This window comes from Pongo pygmaeus, chromosome 2 (genome assembly GCF_028885625.2).
Source record: "Pongo pygmaeus isolate AG05252 chromosome 2, NHGRI_mPonPyg2-v2.0_pri, whole genome shotgun sequence".
Lineage (NCBI taxonomy): Eukaryota > Metazoa > Chordata > Mammalia > Primates > Hominidae > Pongo > Pongo pygmaeus.
In genome coordinates, this window is record NC_085930.1 from 186,356,017 (window position 1) to 186,381,587 (window position 25,571).

At 41.1% G+C, this 25,571-nt stretch overlaps 1 protein-coding gene across 9 annotated transcripts in view; it reads right to left on the reverse strand.

Moving 5' to 3' along the window:
* The window catches only part of TBL1XR1 (TBL1X/Y related 1), a 178,355-nt gene that overhangs the window by 141,053 nt on the left and 11,731 nt on the right, over positions 1-25,571 (reverse strand). For 3 of the 9 annotated variants that reach the window (XM_063662445.1, XM_063662442.1, XM_063662443.1), the window contains exon 1: positions 1,065-1,186. The exons of 5 other annotated variants lie outside the window; for them this stretch is intronic. The gene's annotated coding sequence lies outside the window, so the exon portion shown is untranslated. Of the gene's footprint in view, positions 1-1,064; positions 1,187-25,571 lie in introns of those variants that run through there. One more of the 9 variants, XM_054479694.2, reaches the window with a different exon arrangement.

Sequence of the window (25,571 nt, forward strand, 5' to 3'; positions counted from 1 at the left end):
TTTTACTTATGTGGAACTCAGTTGGATTTTCTCAATGGGTAAAAAAAAGAGAGAAATCAGTTTCTACCATAGGTTTAAAAAGCTGAGGCTGATTCTCCTGCTGCTGAGTAAAGTAAATAGCTCACTTCCAATAGTGAAAGAAGTAGCTACTTGAAATTGTATCAATTCTCTAATGCTAAAAAGATTACCTTAAAAATGGTAAGTAAATTACCACTTACAGCACAACTGGAGTATACATTTTATAAAATAAGGGCCCTCTATTTTAAAATAAAGCACATTCAATGCTGTTGTGAGAACTGTATGATTTATTTAAAATACTATAGAAAAGTCAATATATATAATTTATACACATATAAATGACAAGCTTGATCAAAATAACTACTTGAAAAACCAAGACACAAAATTCTCATCACATTTTCAGCAGCATGAGTTTTTATATCCATTCTCTCTTCTTTCTTAAAATAAGCACCAAATTTATAGCACCCCTTTGAAGCACTAAAGATATGTCAGTGTGCAAAAATCAGGTAGGAAAAGAAAAAAGTCATCCAACGGGCGCCTGTAGTCCCAGGTATTCAGAAGGCCAAGGCAGGAGAATGGCACGAACCCGGGAGGCGGAGCCTGCAGTGAGCCGAGATCGCGCCACTGCACTCTAGTCTGGGCGACAGAGCGAGACTCTGTCTCAAAAAAAAAAAAAAAAAAAAAAAAGTAATCCAGTTGGCAGCGAGAAAGAAGAATCAAATAATGTCCAGAACAATCTTCACTGAGTCCACAGTTCCCATTCTGCTTCCAATTCCAGGATATATTACTTTCCAATGAATTCTTTTTCATCAAGCTCTCAATTATTTTTTATTATTTGAAACTCAGTCCTAAATCATAAAACATGTTTATAAAGAGCTAAAACATTCTAGCCCAGGCGTGGTGGTTCACACCCGTAATCCACGCACTTTGGGAGACCGAGGAGGGTGGATCACCTGAGATCAGGGGATCAAGACCAGCCTGGCCAACACGGTGACACCACATCGCTACTAAAAATACAAAAATTAGCCAAGCATGGTAGTGCATACCTGAGGTCCCAGCTCCTTGGGAGGCTGAGGTGCGAGGACTGCTTGAGCCCAGAGGACGGAGCTTGTAGTAAGCCGAGATCACGCCACTGCACTCGAGCCTGGGTGACAGAGTGAAACTCTGCCTCAAAAAAAAATAATAATAAAGATCTAAAACATTCTCTAGAAAGTAAAAAAATTTATATCAAGTACTAAAACAAAGCCAGTTAATCTTAGATACACAAATGTACACAAACACACCTAGGTTTGCTGTGTTTCCGTTTTGGAAATTTGGTAAATGCTTAACACCGTAATTTTCCATTTGTTATAGTCTAATTTGTTTTCCTGTTTCTCTGACTGTTTTGCCTATTATCTTAGATACCCCTGTGCCAGTCCTTGACTCCTTGCTTTTCCATGTGTTTCTTTTAGCTAGTCTACATGCCGCCCCTTAAGTTCTCTTTTCTCCAAAACCCTGACTAAAGAAAAGACTTCTACAAGCAGTCAGCAAACAGGTTATTTCCTACACACATCTCACATTTTTATTTACCTTATGAGCTAGTTAGGTTAATTCCACTTTTCAGTGAATCAAATGCAAGTAAAAGATTCTGAACTCAGCAATAAGAATGGCAAACCCTACATAAAAGGCAGTAATTGGCCAGGCGCGGTGGCTCACGCCTGTAATCCTAGCACTTTGGGAGGCTGAAGCGGGTGGATCACCTGAGGTCAGGAGTTTGAGACCAGCCTGGCCAACTTGGTGAAACCCCATCTCTGCAAAAAAAAAAACAATTAGCCAGGCATGACAGTGGGTGCCTGTAATCCCAGCTACTCGGGAGGCTGATGCAGGAGGATCACTTGAACCTGGGAGGCTGAGATTGCAGTGAGCCAAGATCATGCCACTGAACTCCAGCTTGGGTGACACAGTGAGACTCCACCTCAAAAAGAAAAAAAAAAAATCTAAGACCCATCACCCAGTTAAGAATCATGTATCAACAATAAGCACATGAAAATATTCTCAACATCATTTGTCACCAAGGAAATTCTAATTATAACCACAATGAGATACCACACACTCCCACTCAAATAGCTGAAACTAAAAAAGAACTAACAAATATTAAGTGTTGACAAAAACACAGAGCAACTAGAACTCACAAACATTGCTAGTGAAAGAGCAGACTGGCACAACCACTTTGAGGAATGGTTATAGCAGTTTCTAAAGTTAAACATATGCCTACATCCTATCATCAATTTCATTTCTAATACACCAAAAAGACGTTAAGTGCTTTAGAATGTTCACAGCAGTTTTATTCAGAATAGCCCAATGTTGAAAACTCCACATATCTGTCCAAAGAGTAAAATAGTAGTAGTATTACACTTGTGCGTGTATATCAATGAAAAAGAAACTACTGCTTGATATAATAAATGATGAAGCACAGATTTACATGACCAGTCTCTAGTGAACACAGGTCAATACAGCGGTTTCCCTTTGGTGGGCAAGATACTGACTGGAAGAACGGACAAGGGAGCCTGCCTGCTGGAAGGCATGAAATGTTCCATGTCTCAATTTTGTTGGTAGTTACAAGGGTGGATAATATGTTTTAATTTTAAAAAATCATAGGCACAACTAATTTATGGTAACAGAAATTAGAAAACGGATTGCCTAAGATGGAGAGAAGGAAAAACAAAATGGGGCCTGAGGAAATTTTCTAAATCTTGACTGGGGTGGGTTACATGGTCAGTTTTACATGAGCTGTTAAAACTCATCAAAACAGTACACTTAACATCTGTTCATTTTATTGAAAGTAAATCATACCTCAACTAAAAGAAGGTTTACTGAGTTATACATCTACAACTGTATACTTTGCCTTATGTAAATTACAGCACAATAAAAAATGGAAGAGCCCAAAATAAAACAGTCCGCTAAGAAGAAATAACTTAAAAATATAAAAAGATGCTCGATCTTATTCAAAATAAAAAGGAAATTAGAAAGACACTAAAGTAATATCTTCACTAGCAGATTATCAAAGAGCAAAAACATTTGGTAACACTATGTTGGCAAGAACGTGGGCAGAGACACACTGAGAGCAGGAATGTAAACCGGTACAAGCCTCTGTGAAGTCAGTCTGGCAGTCACTACCCTAATTATTTACAAATGCACATATCCTTTGACCCAGCAATTCCAATTATTTATTTATCATACAGATATCCTTTTATGCATAGGGAATGATCTATGTACCAAGGTTATTCACTCATCATTGCCACAGCCACAGACTGAGGCAACCTGAATATCCATCAATGAAGGGACCGGTTAAACTATGGAGTACCAATACAGTAAAATGTCTTGCAGCCATTTAAAAGAAAAAAAAGAGGCTGGGCGCGGTGGCTCACACTTGTAATCCCAGCACTTTGGGAGGCCAAGGTGGGCGGATCACTGGAGGCCAGGAGTTCGAGACCAGCCCTGCCAACATGAGGAAATCCCGTCTCTACTCAAAATACAAAAAAATTAGCCAGGCATGGTGGCGGGCACCTGTAATCCCAGCTACTCGGGAGGCTGAGGCAGGAGAATCACATGAAACCAGGAGGTGGAGGCTGCAGTGAGCCAAGATCATGCCATTACCATCCAGCCTGGGCAACAAGAGCAAAAACTCTGTCTGATAAAAAAAAAAAAAAAAAAAAAAAAAGAAAGCTCTTTGTGTAGATGTGAGAAGATGTAAAATATATAAGGTAAAAACAGCACAACACATCAAAGTGACTAGTACCCTAATATTTGTATTTAAAACAATACTGGGGAGAGGGTGTAAAGTATACACTTAATTACTTTTATATATATAAAATATCTGGAAGGATACAAAGAAAACTGATGACAGTGGTTAGCTCTAGGAAAGTAAATTGGTGGCTAGGGGTAGGGGAGAGAATACTTATGAATTTTGAACAACGTGAGTATATTACCTAGCCAACAAATCTTTTCTGAAGCAGTAATCAGCTTCAACTCATATGTATCACTTTCTATACACATAGGTATACACATAAATACGCAAAATGTATCAATAGTTTACATTTATGTTATTACAATTAAACAGTAAAAACTCAGTACTTCTTGCCCAAGCACAAAAAAATATATATACCTTTACTCACCTCAAATATATTCCCAATATGTTCCTGAAAAGGAAATATTTTTCTTCAACCAGAGAATTATTAGCAACAATCAACAATAGAGAAAGCCCAGCAGATTATACGCCCTTCTTAACACCAACCGTGCACATGCATACGCTCAGCAACATACCGTAAAACAACTAACATAACATTTCAAAATTCTTGTTCCAGAGCTGAGTAAAATTCATTATTGTGGCTTGGTTAGGACTCCCTGACTTGACATTAAAAACTGTTCATGTTTACAACTACCACAATGTTTGCTATCGGAGTATTCCCTCCTGCAAAGACCTTCAAATGGCCCCTAAATTGTTAAAACTTAGAATGGCTTAATTTACACATCACTCCCTATTTTCAGTTACTTTTTTTTTTTTTTTTTTTTGAGATGGAGTCTTGCCTGTCACCCAGGCTGGAGTGCAGCAGCGCAATGTTGGCTCACTACAACCTCCATCTCCCGGGTTCAAGCGATTCTCCTGCCTCAGCCTCCCGAGTAGCTGGGATTACAAGCGCCTGCCACCACACCTGGCTAATTTTTGTATTTTTAGTAGAGACGGGGTTTCCCCATCTTGGCCAGGCTGGTCTCAAACTCCTAACCTCATGATCCACCTGCCTCGGCCTTCCAAAGTGCTGGGATTATAGGCGTGAGCCACTGCGCCCAGCCTACTTCTAAGTTTTTGAAGAAACAAGTTGAAAAAGATTATACAAATAAATGGAAAGATGTCTCATGTTCACGAACTGAAAGAATATTGTTAAAATGTCCATACTACCCAAAGTTATCTGCAGAGTCAATGAAATCTCTATCAAAATTTCAATGACATTTTTCACATCTTCTGGAGCTGGGCTGAATAGAGATTACGAACTACAAGACTATGGTATCCCTAAAAATTCAAATACTTTACAGCATTGTAGGAAAAATTGTATATTTACTTTAAAATATTTTTAAACATATTTTTCAAGTTTGTTGAAGTTTTTTTAATTCTTTTCTTTACCGTGTCAAATAAATGTATGATAGTACAACATGTTAGTTAACCTTAATGCCTTCCTTCTTTTTCATATCTAAAAATTTGTTATGTGTTCTAGCTAACACAATAAGAAAAGGTACAGAATGGGAAGGAAGAAATAAAACTATCTTTGTTCACAGATGACATGATTGTCTACACAGAAAATCTGAAAGAACTGACAAAAAAAACTCCAGGAACTAATAAGCAATTACAGTAAGCTTGCAGGATACAAGGTTAATATACAAAAGTCAATCGCTTTCCAATTTGAAGTGAAAAACACAAAACCATTTATATTACTTAGGCACAAATCTAACAATATGGATAAGATCTATATGAAGAAAGTCTGATGAAATACATCAAAGAACTAAATAAATGGAGAAATACTCCATTTCCTTGGACAGAAGACTCAATACTGTCAAGATGTCATTTCTTCCCAACTTGATCTACAAATTCAACACAATCTCAATCAAAATTCCAGCAAATTTTGTGGATATCAACAAACTTAAGTCTTAAGTTTATATGAAGTTTTTTTGAAGGAGAGAACAAAGTGAAAGGATTTGCCCTACTTGACCTCAAGACTTCCTAAAAAGCTACAGTTATCAAGACAATATGGTATTAGTGAAAGAACAAACAGATCAGTGGAACAAAATATCCCAGAATACATCTGTACATAGAAAACTGATCTCTGACAAAGTAAGAAAGACAATACAATGGAGCAAAGATAGTCTATTCAACAAAGAGTGCTGGAACAACTAAACATCCACATGCAAAAAACCAGTCTAGACTCAGCCCTCACACTCTTCACAAAAACAAACTCAAAATAGATCACAGAGGTTCAGTGGCTCACACCTGTAATCCCACCACTTTGGGAGGCTGAGTAAGAGGATCACTTGAGGCCAGGAGTTCAAGACCAGCCTAGGCAACATGGCAAAAGCATATCTCTACAAAAAATTAGCTGGACATGGTGGTATGCCCCTGTAGACCCACCTACTCAGGAGGCTGAGGCGGGAGGATTGCTTGAGCCTGGGAGGCGGAGGTTGCAGGAAGCCAAGATAACCTCACTGCACTCCAGCCTGGGCAACAGAGCCACACCCTGTCCAAAAAAATGGATCACAGGCCAGGCACAGTGGGTCACACCTGTAATCCCAGCACTTTGGGAGGCCAAGGCAGGTGGATCGGCTGAGCTCAGGAGTTTGACACCAGCTTGGGCAAGATGATGAAACTCCCATCTCTAAAAATAATAACAACAACAATAATAATGAGATAAATAAAATACAATAAAGGAAAAATATATTAAAAACTCACCAAAAGGGAAACATACAACCCTATTTTTAAAATAGGCCAAGAATATTAAACAGAGACCTTATTCAAAGAACATATACGTAATGTAAATATGCATGTGAAAAGATGTTCCACATCATATACTGATATGGTTTGGCTTTGTGTTCCCATTCAAATCTCATCTTGTAATCCCCAGGTGCTGAGGGAAGGGCCTCATGGGAGGTGAATGGATCATGGGGGCAGCTTCCCCCATACTGTTCTGATAATAGTGAGTTCTCACGAAATCTGATGGTTTTATATGGGGCTCTTCCTCCTTCTCTTCCTTCACACTCTCTTGCTTGCTGCCATGTTAGAAGTGCCTGCTTCCCCTTCTGCCATGATTGTAAGTTTCCTGAGGCCTCCCCAGCCATTCAGAACTGTGAGTCAACTAAACCTCTTTTCTATATAAATTACCCAGTTTTGGGCTGTTCTCTATAGCAGTGTGAGAATGGACTTACTACATACACCATCAGGGGATTGCAAATTTAAACAATAATGAAATACCACTACACACCTATTAGAATGGTCAAAACATGGAACACTGAAAACACCAAATGCTGGTGAAGATGTGGAGCAAGAGGACTCTCATTCATTGTTGGTGCAATTGCAAAATGGTATAGCCACTTTGGAAGACAGTTTAACACTTTCTTACTAAAACTAAACATACTCTTACCATATGATCTAGCAAACATTTCCTTGGTATCTACCCAACAAGTTTAAATCTTATGTCCACACAAAAACTGGTACGTGGATGTTTATAATAGCTTTATCCATAACTGCCAAAACTTGGAAGTAATCAAGACGCCCTTCAGTAGGTCAAAGTTGATAAATAAACTTGGTACATGCAGACAATGGAATATTATTCTACACTAAAAAGAAATGAGCTATCAAACCATGAAAGGACATGGAGGAATCTTAAATACATATTACTTCATGAAAGAAGTCAATCTAAAAAGGCTACATACTACGTGATTCCAGTTATATGGCATTCTGGAAAAGGCAAAATTATGGAGGCAGCCAGAAAGTTGCCAGGAAGTGGGGGAAGGGATGAATAGGTGAAGCACAAAAAATGTTTAGGGCAGTGAAAATCCTCTCATTATAAGGCAAGATGCAAATGTCATTATACATTTGGTCAAACACGCAGAACGTACAACACCAAGAGTGAACCCTAATGTAAACTATGGACTTTGGGTGATAATGATGTCAACTTAGGTTCATCAACTGTAACCAATGTACCACTCTGGTGCAGGATGTTGATAACTGGGGACATGAGGCAGAGGGTATGGGAAACCTCTGTGTCTTTCTCTCAATTTTATTGTGAGCCTAAAACTGCTCTTTAAAAATTAAGACTCTTAGGCCGGGCGCAGTGGTTCATGCCTGTAATCCCAGCACTTTGGGAGGTCAAGGCAGGAGGATCACCTAAAGTTGGGAGTTCGAGACCAGCCTGACCAACATGGAAAAACCCCATCTCTACTAAAAATACAAAAATTAGCCAGGTGTGGTGGTGTATGCCTGTAATCCCAGCTAGCTACTCAGGAGGCTGAGACTCTTGAACACGGGAGGTGGAGGTTGCAGTGAGCCGAGATCATGCCATTGCACTACAGCCTGGGCAACAAGAGCGAAACACCGTTTCAAAAAAAACAACAAAAAAAAATAAGTATCTTAAAAAAGTGTTGCTATAGGACAAAAACTCCAATACAAGTTTTATAATTACTACTCTGGACTTTCAAATAATAAATGGGAAACAACCAAAAACTTTCAGCATCTTTTCAGTTAAGCTAAATTCTTCCATGTAAGGAGATAAATATATAAACAACATAAATTAGGCCATGTTATATAACAGAAACTAGGATTCTGTCACAGGTAAATTAAAAATAACTTATGAATCCTTTTCTAATTAAAGTGTTTAGGTACACAAAAGTCTAAGAAATACATTACTACTTCAAGTTAAAAAGAATCAACATGGAAGAAAACACGGAAATAAACCTTTTTTTTTTTTTTTTTTTTTTTGAAACGGAGTTTTGCTCTTATTGCCCAGACTGGAGTGCAGTGGTGCAATCTCGGCTCACTGCAACCTCCGCCTCCCGCGTTCAAGCGATTCTCCTGCCTCAGCCTTCTGAGTAGCTGGGATTACAGGCACCCGACACCACACCCAGCTAATTTTTTTATTTTTAGTAGAGGCGGGGTTTCACCATATTAGCCAGGCTTGAACTCCTGACCTGAGGTGATCCACCCACCTGGGCCTCCCAAAGTGCTGGGTTTACAGGCGTGAGCTACCACGTCCGGCCACGAACCATTTTCTAAAGGCTCCAAATACAACATATTTCACAATCAGTTGTTACTGCTTCACTTGGTGTTCATGAAAGGATGTGAACATAATGAACATACTGAACTTTTCTCTCTCTACAAACTTGTGTACATTTAATGATACAATAAACATATACTTTACAAAATAAGTGTTAAAATAAAAATTCAATCATTTCTGAATTACATTTACTTATTAAACCTAAAAGCTGCATTATTTGATTTACAATTATTTAAAGTATTCACTTCATTGAAATCTTTAGCCATTTTATGGTTTTCCATAATAGGAAAATACAGATTTGGAGAGGGGGAACAAATGTTGACTAACCCCTGTCTTTGCCTTACCAATCCAACTACCCTCTAGTCAGTCATCTTAGACTAAGTGATTAACTTTTTTTTCTTATTATTTTAGGATTCTTGAATCCCTAAAGCTTGACCACATATTTACAAAAATGAAAACTCCACATATTTACAAAAATGAAAACTCAGTTGTTAAGGTGGTAATAGTAATTACATTTTATTTTTTCTTAATGTTGTTCATTAATCAATAGTGATAAAGTGGGAATTTATCACTTCAATATGTTCCAACATCAGTGAAGACCAAATTCCATGGATACCAATTTCTTTAGATTTTAAATCTAGAATTTATACCTTTTGTAATAATTAGCCTAAAGGAGAAATGAGTTATAATCACCTTGCAGCCACAAAAGTGGATAAATCTTTGAATTTTACAATTATCTCTGCTTTTTAAAAAGCACTATTTCATTATGTTAAGATTCACAGTTATAAAAACAATCAGATTTACATTTCAGTTACTATCACAAGGGTTCCAGGAAGACACTAAGGAGTCAAAGCTAAGAAAAGCATGATCAGGGCAGATACACGGAATAAGAAACTATTCAAAATAATGCTACCATATCAGAACATTTTGTGAACTATGCACTACATGTATATTCAGGCAATGCTACTACAAAACCACTGTTATAACTGAAGCTTAACAGAGAAATGACAAAGACTTCCAGTAGTGGAGTGGTACAACTTTTCCAAAGGTAATACACAAGACAAACTGCACACATACCCATATAACTGTTTCCAAACACTAATCCCTCACTCTTTCTTCACTGGTCAAAACAGTCAGCAGCTCCAAAAGATGTAAATGAGATGAAGACCAAAAGTGCAGGAGCACTGCCAACAAAAAGATCAGGAGATGAAGAGATCCACAATGACCACTTACTTAAATCCTTCCGCCTAATTCACTCCCTTTATCCCCCCCAGTGGCTCTAAAATACTCCTTATTGATCAGCAGTATCAGCATCACCTGAGAAACTGCTGAAAATGCACATTCTCAGGTCCTAGCCTAGGACCTGCTGAATCAGAAACTGGTGGGCAGGGTTGAGCAGTCTGTGTTTTAACAAGCCCTCCAGGTGATTCTGATGCAAGTCTGCGAACCACTATTCCACTGTTCCACTGTTCCTAGTTAAGACTTTCACTTCTCACCTCTATCATGACAATAGCCTCCTGAATCCCAATGCATTCTCCAAGGTGCTCCCAGGATTTTCCGATTACACTGCAGTCCCACTCAAATTCCTTCACTAGGTCCCTCAACTTTCCAAAGCTTTGGCTTATCCACAAGCCTCTCATGACCTGGGATCCTGTCATCACTACCTCCAACTCCCACACCAACCGTCCCACACACAAACACTCACCTCTAGATCTAACTCATAAATTACTATCCCTGGCGGTCTTTCCACTAATATTCCTCTTTTTGGAATGTCCTTCTTCCCCCACCCCTCCACAACCCCGTATCTAGCAAATCTTTCAAGATTTGCTCTACACTTCACCTGGCCCAACACTGGGTTAATAACCTTCCCATGTGCTCCTAAAAACAGCCTGTACTATGCTTACCTGGCTCTTATTTCCTGTTGACGTGGCACAGTGCCTGGAGCGTAATAGGCACTCAATGAAATAGAATCGGGTGGGGGAAAAAGGTCTTTCTCACATTTACATTCTGAAGTCCTTGAGATCAATGGTTTTTGTTGTTGTTGTTGTTTCGAGACAGGGTCTCACTGTGTCACTCACTGCAGTCTCCACTTCCCCAGCTCAAGCAATCTTCCTACCTCTGCCCACCAAGTACCTGGGAATACAGGCATGCACCACCATGCCCAGCTAGTTTTTGTATTTTTTGTTGAGACGAGGTCTTGCCATGTTGCCCAAGCTGGTCTCAAACTCCTGAGCTCAAGCTATCCACCCGCCTCAGCCTCTCAAAGTGCTGGGATTGCAGGCATGAGCCACCGTGCCAATGATCATGTCTTACCTGTCCCTGGATCCCTAGTTCTAACAATGCTGGCATGTAGCAAACACCATTTTGAAGCCCACTGAGTGAATAACTGTGGTTCAAAAGCCTTAACAAAAAACTATTATACAATCACATTCAAGCAAATACTGATACCTTATAAAATCCAGGCGCGGTGGCTCACGCCTGTAATCCCAGCACTTTGGAAGGCTGAGGCGAGCAGATCACCTGAGGTCAGGTGTTCAAGACACACCTGACCAATATGGAGAAACCCCATCTCTACTCAAAATACAAAATTAGCCAGGTGTGGTGGCACATGCCTGTAATCCCAGCTACTCGGGAGACTGAGGCAGGAGAACTGCTTGAACCCGGGAGGCAGAGGTTGCAATGAGCTGAGATCGCACCATTGCACTACAGCCTGAGCAACAAGAGTGAAACTCCGTCTCAATAAATACATACATACATACACACATAAAATCCATATGAAGACGCTACCTCCTGAATTAGAATAAAAGTTTGCTGTTGGCCGGGCGCAGTGGCTCACGCCTGTAATCCCAGCACTTTGGGAGGCTGAGGCGGGTGGATCAGGAGATCGAGACCATCCTGGCTAACACAGTGAAACCCCATCTCTACTAAAAATACAAAAAAAAAATTAACCAGGTGTGGTGGCAGGCACCTGTAGTCCCAGCTACTCCTGAGGCTGAGGCAGGAGAATGGCGTGAACCCGGGAGGCTGAGCTTGCAGTGAGCCGAGATCGCCCCACTGCACTCCAGCCTGGGCGACAGAGCCAGACTCTGTCTCAAAAAAAAAAAAAAAAAAAAAAAAGTTTGCTGTGATTCCGATAAAAGAAATCCAGGGCTTTTTGGAGAAATGGCTGACTCTACGGCTAGAAAAGAAAAATACCAGATGAGTTTGGAGCAAATTGTTACGTCAGAAAGTAAGAAACTGCTTAAAAAAATCAAAGGACAGAGCATGTTGAAAGGGCACAGGAGGCCAGCCTGAAAGAGGTGCCAGTGGCAAAAGGTGGAACAACTGTAGCAGCAAATCAAGTAGTGGTAACATTAAATTATAACCCAAAGAATGGCCAGATGGGGTGGCTCACGCCTGTAATCCCAGCACTTTGGGAGGCTGAGGCAGGCGGATAGGTCAGGAGATTGAGACCATCCTGGCTAACATGGTGAAATCCCGTCTCTACTAAAAATACAAAAACTTAGCTGGGCGTGGTGGCACACATCTGTAATCCCAACTACTTGGGAGGCTGACGCAGGAGAATCACTTGAACCCGGGAGGCAGAGGCTGCAGTGAGCCAAGATCGCGCCACTGCACTCCAGCTCAGGAGACAAAGCGAAACTCCCGTCTCAAAAAAAAAAAAAAAAATTATGACCCTTATAACCCAAAGAACAAAAATATCCACAAGTCCACACTGACATAAGCCATGGAATGAGTGAATAAATAAGTAAATAAACAGGAGAAAAGGAACAAATCTCCTGCAAAGGAAAAAAAAACCCAATTAATGTATGTAAAAAGGAATAAGGGAACTAGAAAAATCACATCATTAGGAAACCACAGTCATTGGCCAGATGCAGTGGCTCATGCCTCTAATCCCAGCATTTTGGGAGGCCAAGGCAGGAGGATCGCATGAGCCCAGGAGAGGAAGGTTAGTGAGCCATAATCGTACCACTGCACTCCTGCCTGAGTGACAAGGCAAGACCCTCATCTCAAGAAAGAGAGAAAAGAGAGGAAAGAGAGGGAGAGAGAGAAAGAGAGAGAGAGGGAGGGGAGGGGAGGGAAGAGAAGAGAAGAGTAGAGAAGAGTAGAGAAGAGCCGAGCCAAGCCATAGTAAGTATTGCTCCAGACGAGATCCACTGATGAATGCTAAAATTATTGGACAAAACTTTCAAGGAAAAAAATGTTATTTGCATAGCCTCAAAGCATCTCTCCAAAGTATTTCTTAATTACCACAGTGGTTTTAACATATTTCTTTGGCCAGGCGCGGTGGCTCACGCCTGTAATTCCAGCACTTTGAGAGGCCAAGAAGGGCGGATCACCTGAGGTCAGGAGTTCAAGACCAGCCTGACCAACATGGAGAAACCTCGTATCTACTAAAAACAAACAAACAAAAAATACAAAATTAGCCGGGCGTGGTAGTGCATGCCTGTAATCCCAGCTACTCCGCAGTCTGAGGCAGGAGAATCGCTTGAACCTGGGAGGCGGGGGCTGCAGTGAGCCGAGATCGTGCCACTGCACTCCAGCCTGGGCAACAAGAGCAAAACTCCATCTCAAACAAAACAAAACAGAAGAAAATATCATATTTCTTAATTACCGTGGTGATTTTAACATATGTCCACAAATTTTCCATGCTTTTCTCTCTAGTACGTAGAACTTAACGTCCCTTTGCCTTGTATGAGGGCTAGATTTAGTAGACTCACTTCTAATGAGCAGGTTGAGAAGTGAAAAACAGTAATTTCAGAGCGAAGGAACTTCGCACACATTACCTTAACCGAGAGACAAGATTAACATCACCAAGATTAAGATATACCAATAAGTGTCCCCTGTTTGATATGATGTGATAAGACAGGCACATCAACTCTATGGTATTCTACCCATAACCTCAGTCTAATCATTACAAATATCAGACAAACCAGTACTCTTCAAAATTGTCCAGGTCATGAAAAAGTGGAAAGACTGAGAAACTGTCACAGGTCAGAGAAGACTAAAGAGACAACTAAATGCAACATGAGAACCTGGATTGGCTATTGGAACAGAAAAAAAGACATTCGTGGAAAAAACTGGAGAAATCGAAATAAAACCTATAGTTTAGCATTACACCAATGTTCATTTCTTAATTTCTTAGGTTTGATAAATACACCATGGTTAGGTAAGACTGTAATACTGAGGAAGCAGAGTGAGGGTACACTGGAACTTTGTACTATCTTTGCAACTTTCTGTAAGTCTAAAATTATTTCAAAAATTAGTATTTTTAAATTATAATCAATTATACATTATTTAATCCAGATTAACAATCCAATGTTATCAAAGAAATTCTAATGACTTTTATATTAATGTAAAATCTTTAGAAATGTTGTCAAAATACATGAAAAACGGACTAATCCGAAATTCAAAAATTACACCCACTAGCAACTTCATGAACTACTTATACCAATCAACTTTTCACGTGACTATTCTCAAATAAGCATCTAATTTATTTATCCCTTGGTTAATGTTATTATGATGACAGGCTGGGTGCGGTGGCTCACGCCTGTAATCCCAGCACTTTCGGAGGCCAAGGCAGGCGGATCACGAGGTCAGGAGATGGAGACCATCCTGGCTAACCAGTGAAACCCTGTCTCTACTAAAAACACACAAAAAATTAGCCAGGCGGGGTGGCGGGCGCCTGTAGTCCCAGCTACTGGGGAGGCTGAGGCAGAAGAATGGCGTGAACCCAGAAGGCAGAGCTTGCAGTGAGCTGAGATAGTGCCACTGCACTCCAGCCTGGGCGACAGAGCGAGACTCCGTCTCAAAAAAAAAAAAAAAAAGTTATTATGATGACAAAGGATTCCTCATTCTCAATAGCAACTTCCCATAACACACCCTCCTGCTTTAGCTTTTGTCCATTAGCTATTCAGAAGCAAATTAATTCCCCATCCTAACAAACTCCCAATCTTCATACTCCTGTTCCCCAGAAAAAGAGGAGCAGCAGCAAGCCAGAAAGGAGACCCGGATGCTTAGCTCTTTTCAGTACCATTCTCTTATGAATCTCCAATTGCTTTTTTTGCAGAATTCAGAAACATGAACTAGTTTGCAATACTCCAAGAACTACTGGTGTCATTCGCACCTATTACACTACTACCAGCTCAACTTTCTCCCCTGTCCAGAGCTAAGGCCCTTCCCTCCCAAATCCTCATCTCATCCTTCACACACTACACATCCAAGGTTGAAACATAATCCTGCCGTTCCGTTTAAAAATCCTTCACTAGTTCCTATTACGGTCAGAAGAATGTCCTTAGGCACAGCAAAGAAGTCACTTTATGATATGAGCCCTGCTTACCAATTTCCAGCTCCTTCTCATCACTTACCAACTTAAAAACTGTACGCTAGACATAAATCAAACTGTTTGCCAGAAAAGACCAAGCTGCTTGGCATCTTTATTCCCTGATACCTGCCTTCTTCTCATGTCTTATTTTTTATGGTAAATTTGTTTTAATGTACACTGGTTCTCAATTAGCACTTAATATAAGCAGCTCCTGAAACTTATTTTAGTATTTAAAAGATTATAAATGTGAATAACATTGTATCGTACTACTTAACATAGTTTTAGTACACAATTTCTAAGACAAAACAAAATAAAAGCTTAGCTGCTGAAGAACTGGCTTTGACATTCAGGAATCATAATATGAAAATAAAGATACTAAAGGAAAAAAATCATTCTCAAAAATGTGTTTGGTGATATTATTTTAATTCTCTCTTCCATGAAACGGAATGTAACAAACGCACCTGAACTCACAAGTTTAATGAATAAAATAGAAGTTTCCTCTTCAGATATCTAAAAAATATTTTGAGACTAACGTATTCAAAATTGAGAACGTGCCTGGAAAACGTAAATGTTTTAAGAAAAACCAGTGCAGGCAGAGATCAGTATTGTACACACTCCCTGTAATTTGGGTGAACACACTTAATTTTTTAAATTATATATGCAATCAGAGGGTTAAAGAGCATTAGGTCCAGAAAAAACCTCTCAGAGATTCATTCAACACAATGTGTTAAAGATGAAGCAACTGAAACCCAGAAACAAATCTCTTAAGTCACAAAATGCTTATTCTACATGGCAACCCATTTACTTATTTTGGTGGCCTGATGAAGCATTAAAATAATAAGTTATACAGGCCGGGCGCGGTGGCTCACGCCTGTAATCCTAGCACTTTGTGAGGCCGAGGCAGGCGGATCACGAGGTCAGGAGATCGAGACCATCCTGACTAACACGGTGAAACCTCATCTCTACTAAAAATACAAAAATTAGCCGAGCGTGGTGGCAGGCGCCTGTAGTCCCAGCTACTCAGGAGGCTGAGGCAGGAGAATGGCGGGTGAACCCAGGAGACAGAGCTTGCAGTGAGCCAAGATCGCGCCACTGCACTCCAGCCTGGGCGACAGAGCAAGACTCTGTCTCTTAAAAAAAATAATAATAATTAAAATAAATAAATAAATAAATAAATTTGCAGCACTGACATCTGGGGGAAAATAAAAAAAGTAAAATAAATAAAAAATAAATAAAATAAGTTGTTCAGAGTATGTAACTTGTTAATTTTCTTGTTTTTTGTTTTTGAGATGGAGTCTCGCTCTGTCGCCCAGGCTGGAATGCAGTGGTGCGATCTCGGCTCACTGCAACACCTCCGCCTCCTGGGCTCAAGCGATTCTCCTGCCTCAGCCTCCCGAGTAGCTGGGATTACAGGCTTGTGCCACCGTGCCTGGCTAATTTTTGTATTTTTAATGGAGACGGAATTTCTCCATGTTGGCCAGGCTGGTCTCGAACTCCTGACCTCAGGTGATCCACCCACCTCGGCCTCCCAAAGTACTGGGAAATACATGTGTGAGCCACTGGTTAATTTTCTTAAATGCTAATATTATTTAAATCTTTGATTATGGCTGGGCACGCTGGCTCACACCTGTAATCCCAGCACTTTGGGAGGCCGAGGCGGGTGAATCACTTGAGGTCAAGAGTTCAAGACCAGCCCAGCCAACATGGAGAAACCCCATCTCTACTAAAAACACAAAAAATTAGCCAGGCGTGATGGCGCATGCCTGTAATCCCAGCTATTCAGGAGGCTGAGGCAGCAAAGTCACTTGAGCACGGGAGGCAGAGGTTGCAGTGAGCCAAGATTGCACCATTGCACTCCAGCCTGGGCAAAAGAAAAACTCCGTCTCAAAAAAGGAATTAAAAAATTAGCTGGCTATGGTGGCACACGTCTGTAGTCTCAGCTACTGAGGAGGCTGGGGTTGGAGGATTCCTTGAGCCCAGGAGGTCGAGGCTGCAGGGAGCAGTGATCGCACCACTTTACTCCAGCTTGGGCAACAAAGGGAAGCCATCTCAATTTTTTAAAAAAGGAAAATGGCAGGGCTGTTGACAGAGATTACTGGTAGCATCCAAATGGGTCTGGTTCTGGTTGCTCCTAAATCCCAGCTGACTCAATGCTCTTCCCAATCAGTCCACTTTTGGATTCCACATGCCAATGCCAATGAATCCCCTTTTTAACTTAAGCCAAAAGTTTGCATGAAGTTTCTATCATATAACTAAAGGAGTTCTGACCCATGCACTTTGGGAGTCCAAAGCAGGCAGATCACGAGGTCAGGAGTTCGAGACCAGCCTGACCAACACGGTGAAACCCCATCTCTACTAAAAATACAAAAATTAACCAGGTGTGGTGGCGTACGCCCATAATCCCAGCTACTCAGGAGGCTGAAGGAGAATCACTTGAACCCAGGAGGCAGAGGTTGCAGTGAACCAAGATCGCGCCATTGCACTCCAGCCTAGGCGACAGAGCAAGACTCCATCTCAAAAAAAATAAAAATAAAAATAAAACATTAACTTATCATTTATGATTATCATCAGTACAAAGCATATTTTCAGACTGGTCCATCAATTATCCATTTACCCGTTTTTGCTATTATTTGACTCAATTGCCATCTTTAAGTACGGCACTCACATATGTCCCTGGGCTTCCAAATTCAAACATTTAGTAAAACCTCTTCTGAGCCTCCCCTAAATGCTGACCTTTTAATAAATTATTTCCAGTATTCTAATTATAAGGATGAACCAATTTAAGACTACCAGCTAATCATGAAAACATACCTAAGACAACAATCCACTCAAGTATTTATTACGAACCTGCTAGGTCCTGTTCTAGGTAGCTGCAGACAGAATGACACATAAAATAGAGCCCCTCCCTGTTCTCATGCAGTTTAAATTCTGGAGGGAAGTTTTAAAAAAAAAAAGATCAAAGTTACTTCAGAGAGACAAAACTGCAACGTGGAGAGTAAGGGTCTTATGGCTGAAAACTGCCGCGGGTGGGCAGTAATTTCAGTGTAACCTCTCTGAGGTGTTGGCATTGGAACTGAGAGTGAATGACATAAAAGAATCAGCTATATAACAATCTCAGGGCAGAGTATGAGGCAAAGAACAAAGTAATTAAGACGCTGAGACAGGAATAAGCTTGTTCAGTGGGTGTGGAGCTGGAATGGCTGGGCACGGTGAACAAGGTGAAACAAGATAAGGTTTGTGAGGTGGCCAGGGGCCAGATCACATGGCAGAGGTTGGGGAGGAGGGACCCTCATAGGCTAAGATGTTTGAACTTTATACTGAGTGTGATCAAAAACCCTTGAAGGAATGGGAAAGAGAAGAAAATGACATTTACTGGGCATCTAATGTAGTACCAGATTTTAAAAATAAGTATAAATGTTTCTTCTGTGCATTCTATAAAACAATATATGCATTCCTGGAAAACTTGACTTTATACAGTCCCATGCTAAAAGTAACAAGCACTTTATGAGCAAAAAAAAGGAAGACCATCCCTATGCCACTTTGTAACCAAAATATTAACAAAAGCAATGTGAATAAAAATACAAATAAAAATGTTTAATATTAAGTTCCTAATAAAGATACAACTTTCAGGTGAAGGAAGCACACTAAGCGGGTAATTCCAGCACTTTGGGATGCCAAGGCAGGCAGATCACCTGAGGTCAGGAGTTCGAGACCAGCTTGACCAACATGGAGAAGCCCTAATTATACAGGAATCCAGCCATCGATTGGAAAAATAAAGGAGATGGGACCATATTTTAAGACAAATTGTGGAAAAGGTTCCAAGATCAAACTGGGTAGGGTATAAATATTCTTCACCCATGGAACTGCTGTGGTTTCTTTTCTTTTATAACCTGATTACCAGCCAGGCACAGTGGTTCACGCCCGTAACCCCAGCACTTTGGGAGGCCGAGGCTGGTGGATCACCTGAGATGAGGAGATCGAGACCATCCTGGCTAACACGGTGAAACCCCATCTCTACTAAAAATACAAAAATTAGCTGGGTATGGTGGCGGGTGCCTGTAATCCCAGCTACTCGGGAGGCAGAGGCAGGAGAACTGCTTGAACCCAGGAGGCAGCGATTGCGGTGAGCCAAGATCACGCCATTGCACTCCAGCCTGGGCAACAAGAGTGAAACTACATCTCAAAAAAAAAAAAAAAAAAAGATACTTGGGGCTGTGAAGAGATGGGGGAGAATCGCACAAGCCCCTCCAAAAACTTCAAAGACTAAAAACATGGCCAAACTAGGCCAACAGGAAGAATTCACAAGTGGCCACCATGGCTTGTTTCATTCAGCTCTTAGTGTACTTTGAGCTCGACTATTGTTACCTGATGCAAAACATGAATACGCTGGGGAAAATCACGTATGAACCAGAGCAATTTCCTTGTTGTACTGACATAATTCTCCTGTTTACCAATTACATATGAGCCTATTCCGGATACAGACACACGCTGGAGCACAACCAAGTATTCTTTTAACTTATGGTATCTCTTTTATTCTAACTAAATTCTTAAGAGATAAGTCACGGCATTTTGCAAATACGGGAACTGAAGCTCAAGAGAGGCAAGTAAAATGTATCCAAAGTTTCTCCTAGGAGTGAAGCTAAAGGTTGCAGAAGTTATTCCTAAACCCAACCTCAAACTTGCAACTACTCTTGGGAGGGCTTCAAACCAAGACCTTTCAATTCTACCATGTGCATTCACCATATTTATCAAAGACCATTAGTATGCTGTTATGGTTCCTGTCATTACCAGTTTTCACTTGTAACAAGTCACTTCTATGTTGATTTGTCAGAACAAAGGAGCCAACCAACCGATATATCTACTAGCAAAATACACATGAATCATCTGGAAGAAAACGCAAGAAAGGCAAATGAGGCTAGATAAAATAAGGCAGCCAGATTCACCAGCATATCTGACACAAAAAAGGGAACAAACCAAGTAGAGAAGCAACAAATTAAAAAACATACCCACTACAGGCTGGGTGCCTGTAAGTGGCATTACAGTCGCTCACGCCTGTAATCCCAGCACTTTGGGAGGCCAAGGCAGGCAATCACGAGGTCAGGAGATCGAGACCATCCTGGCCAACATGGTGAAACCCTATCTCTACTAAAACACAAAAAGTTAGCCAGGCATGGTGGCACATGCCTGTAATCCCAGCTACTTGGGAGGCTGGGGCAGGAGAACTGCCTGAACCCGGGAGGCGTGGGTTGCAGTGAGCTGAGATCGCGCCACTGCACTCCAGCCTGGCGACGGAGCAAGACTCTGTCTCAAAAAAAAAAGCATACGCACTACAAGAAACAGAGCCCAGAGATACAAAAGATTAAAATACCTACTTTAATCTACAGATAAGTAAACAAAGGGTAAAAAAGGGAAAAGCCCATAATACATTTATTCCCCCCCCCCCATTTAATAGTACCTTGTCTGTTTTAACAACATTCAGAGGAAAACGAAAATGTTACTCATTTAAATATTACTATCCTTGGAGTTTTTTTAATCTGCTGACAAATTTTTAAAACTTTTATTTTTAAATATTTTTTAGAATATCACTAAAATATTGTTGCAATCATTTTAAGTTCAAAGCTTTAAAACCGAAAATCCTATATTCTCTGACAGTAAATTCTGGTTTCTAGAAAGTAGCTCAAAGACAAATGCGTCATCCTCTACTCTGGAAGGTTCCAAATGATAACAGAATCAAATCTACCAAGACCCCTCATCCCAAGATGATTACCAAGATCTCAGATTACCCTGGAATTTTTTTTTTGAGACGGAGTTTTGCTCGTCACCCAGGCTGGAGTGCAATGACGTGATCTCAGCTCACTGCAACCTCTGCCTCCTGGGTTCAAGGGCTTCTCCTGCCTCAGCCTCCGGAGTAGCTATGATTACAGGCCACCACGCCCTGCTAATTTTTTGTATTTTTAGTAGAGACGGGGGGTTTCACCATGTTGGTCAGGCTGGTCTTGAACTCCTGACCTCAGGTGATCCACCCACCTCAGCCTACCACCAAGTACTAGGATTAGAGGCATGACCCATGGCACTGGGCCCCAGACCCGCTATCCTGGATATTTTCATCAGTTAGCTAGAAGTAGAGGATGTTGCCTCAGCTCACTCTGACAACTCGGTGTTGCCATCACCTACTCCCATTTCTTCCAACTCTAAACCCCCTCTATTCTCCAACTCTGTCTTGTCACAACTCATTGTCATTAAATGAAAATCTGAACTGGCACAGGTGTAATCTCAGCACTCTGGGAGGCCAAGGTGGGTGGATCACTTGAGGCCAGGTGTTCCAGACCAGCCTGGCCAACACGGTGAAACCCCATCTCTACTAGTAATACAAAAATTAGCCACGCGTGGTGGTACACGCCTGTAATCCCAGCTACTCAGGAGGCTGAGGGATGAGAATCACCTGAACTCAGGAGGTGGAGGTTACAGTAAGCCAAGAGCATACCACCACACTCCAGCCTGAGTGACACAGCCAGACTCTGTCTTTAAAAAAAAAAAAAAAAAAAAAAAGAACGCCTCTGCCAGCCTACATTCAACAGTAGAAAACACAAGATGTCCCCATGCTAGATTGTGGTAGATTCCATGCTAGCAGATCAGGAGAGGAGGAGGTCGGAAAGAACCAATCTGGGCCACAGAATCACTTGTGCAACTGGTTTAAAGAGACAAAGGGCACAGAGTGTACACATCCTTTGACCTCTGAGGGAAAACCACAGTCAAAGAGAAGGGCAGCAGTAGATGTATGGACTGGGTATGCAAGACCATGAATCAGAAAAAAAGCCAGGCAAGAATCATATGCCAGTTATCAGGTAAACGTAAGGGTTCAAGTTAGGGGAAAAAAAAAAACAAAAAACACCACACACACACACACACACACACACACACACGATGAAGGGTCTCAAGAGACTGCAGAGTACATAAATATCAGGAAGAAGTGGGCAAGCCCAAATAACACCCTAATTCAGGTTTAACTGCTACGGTCAGGCCAAGGTCTTTGAATCTTTTACCCACATTCTGAGTATATTCCTTGTTTCTCCTAGCAAGTTCTACACTGTTATCAAGCCAAAAAGATTCTGCAGATGACAAAAACCAAAGAGCAGGGTGCTAGGTTATCAAGCAGACCCTCAAAATTCTTACAGCACAGCCAGTCCCGGTGGCTCATGCCTATTGTAATCCCAGCAGTTTGGGAAGCCACAGTAGGTGGATCACTTGAGCCCAGGAGTTCAAGACCAGCCTGGGCAACATAGTGAGACCCCCATCTCTACCAAGCAACACAAAAATTAGCCGGGAATGGTGGCGTAGTAGTCCCAGATACTCAAGAGGCTGAGGTGACACGACCACCTGAGCCTGGGGAGGTCAGGACTGCAGTGAGCCATGACCGTGCCACTGCCCTCCAGCCTGGGTGACAGAGTAAGATCCTGTCTCAAAAAAAGGAGAAAACTCTGACAGCAGGAACACAGTAAGTTCGAAGGACAATTAATTTGTGAAACTGGATGTATCTCCTTTCCAGTTTTGTATATGTGAATCACTGACAAAAGTAACAAGAGTCTACTGTACTAGCAAACCTAAACCTCAGTCAGAGCCTCATGGGATTCAACTCAACAAGCGAAAGGCTAAAGAGTGTCAGGCACTGTACCAGATGCTGAGGGTCAAGATGGGTGAGAGACACCTGTCTTCAAGAAGGATCTCTGCCTAGTGAGATGAGACAACAAATAACTCTCAATCAAGGAGAGGCCTTTGCTAGAAACAGACGACTAGTGGTCATCACTGGCAAGGATGTTAATTTAAGACTGTCACGGAAAGAAGCTTAATGCTTAATCTTCAATCAAATAGTGTAACTTCATGCAGGCAACATGTTATGGCATGTAAATTTTTTTAAAACAATTATCCAAACTTCTTCTTTAATGGGATATAAGAAACGTTATATAATGGTCATTCTTCTAAGTACTGTCCTTTATGAGAAGCATTCAGGGTTCCTAAGCCACAGCTGTTCAGATTTTCCCTCCAAAACTCTTAAATTTACTTTTAAGAGCAATCAAAATTCCTTATCATTTGTATCTTACTTCTTACGTATGCCTTACAAAATTGAGGCACCATAACTTCAGAATCCTCATACAGCTTCAGAATACAACCTAAAGACATTAGCACCAATAAATGTAACTCATCCATGCTCTGTCATTCAGAACGTCGATGTTTCTCATTCTCAGTACTGACTCTAAATCCATAAAAGTAGAAAAGTACGATTCTATACTCCTTTGAACGAGTACTTTCTAAATTCACTGAATAAAATTAAGTAATAAAATTCATTTAGGTTTATAAAAGCATGTTTTTAAATGAAGAGTATAGAAAACGTGTGTGCATAAGTTCCTGATAACCTTTCAGTTATTTCTGCATGTATACATACCCTATGTTGTGCCATATGGATTTTTAGTGAGAATCCATGTTAACGTTTGTGTAAAATTTAACATGTATATTTGAAGTGACTGATAAAGCAGTTGTCAGTTGTCAACAAGAGCAGTGTTGCCTGGAGAAAAGTAGGGATTCCACTCCAGAAAGCAAAAATTTTTTTGAGACAGAGTTTCACTCCTTAACCCAGGCTGGAGTGCAGTGGCGCGATCTTGGCTCACTGCAACCTCTGCCTCCCGGGTTCAAGTGATTCTCCTGCCTCAGCCTCCGCAGCTGGGATTACAGGCGCCCGCCACCACACCTTGCGAATTTTTTTCTCAAACTCCTGACCTCAGGTGATCCACCCACCTCAGCCTTCCAAAGTGCTGGGATTACAGGCATGAGCCACCGCGCCCAGCCAAAAAACTTTATTTTTAAGAAAGGTACAATCTTCTTTTTTTTCTTGAAACATCTAATCGTCCGGGCGTGGTGGCTCACACCTGTAATCCCAGCACTTCGGGAGACCGAGGCAAGTGGATCACCCGAAGTCAGGAGCTCGAGACCAGCTCTTCACCACGGTAACATACCGAGAGTTCACTGCCAAAAATGAGACAGACTCTCCTACCTAGTCTCCTGTTACTGCTGAGAAGAGGGCCACGACAGTGCCCTCAAAGGCAGGCTAGTGTCAAAGTCACAGTGCAGCAGAATTCTGTGCACAAAAACAGGTGCTCCCTTTCTCTGAGGTTGTTCCAGTTGAAGTTGAAAATGAGCACAACTAGAAGGCAAGCCCCTTTACTGGTAAACTAAATAGCCAACGAAAAGCTGCAAGTGACACAATTACAAATGACACCAACTGCAACCAAAAATAGCATTAAAATCTAATATATCTGTCACCGTGACATCAATAACACATACATCTAAGTTTGTAAGTCATGAGAGGATCGGTGCAGTATCAGAAGCCATAGTTCCACAAATCCCGTTGTGCCAAATACTACAATTATTAAAATCAACCACTATGAGAACCCCAATATTCACCTAATGTCCAAACCCTTGGCAAAGCAATACCTTTGAAATAAGACAAAATGTAGTATTTCTGGATAACCAAAACCTCCTAAAGTTTGCACTAAATTATTTTCTAAGTATCAAGCTTGGATAGGATTCAAAATTCACCAGTTGGCCAGATGCAGTGGCTCACACCTGTAATCTCAGCACTTTGGGAGGCTGAGGCCAGTGGATCACCTTAGGTCAGGAGTTCAAGACCAGCTTGTCCAACATGGTGAAATCCCGTCTCTACTAAAAATACAAAATTAGCCAGGTATGGTGGCACACGCCTGTAGTCCCAGCCACTCGGGAGGCTGAGACAGGAGAATCACTTGAACCTTGGAGGCAGAGGCTGCAGTAAGCCGATCGCACCACTGCACTCCAGCCTGGATGAGACAGAGCAAGACTGTGGCTCAAAAAAAAATAAAAAAAATTCATCACTGATTCACCACTGGTCTAAGGACCCAGTCATGAAACAGAAACAACACTTGTTAATCATACCACTACTCTAATTCTGCCACCAAGTCTGAAAAATGAAAATAAGTGTTTACAGAAATATACAGTTACAGCTCTTTAAGAACTGACTGAAAAGCACAGGAGAAATTAACATCATTTTCCCCCTTCTTTTGACCATCCTATTCAAATCCAAAGAAATAAAGTTTTTAAAAGCTTAACCAGATGCGATTTTTCAATTATTTTTTTTTTCAAAATGGTAATACGAACATCAACAGTTCAAAAGGTTACACATGAAAATAAGTCTCTCTGACATCTGACTACATAATCTACCCACCCCAACAGCATTGTTTTCAGTCTCTTCCACAGCTTTCTAGAGTCACTCTAAGCACACACAACAAGCATATATAAATACACACATACTCATACACACTGTATTGCATGTGTCCGCCTTTCCAGTCTTCTACCACTTAAGTTAAAATAGCAGTCAACCGGCCAGGGGCAGTGGCTCACGTCAG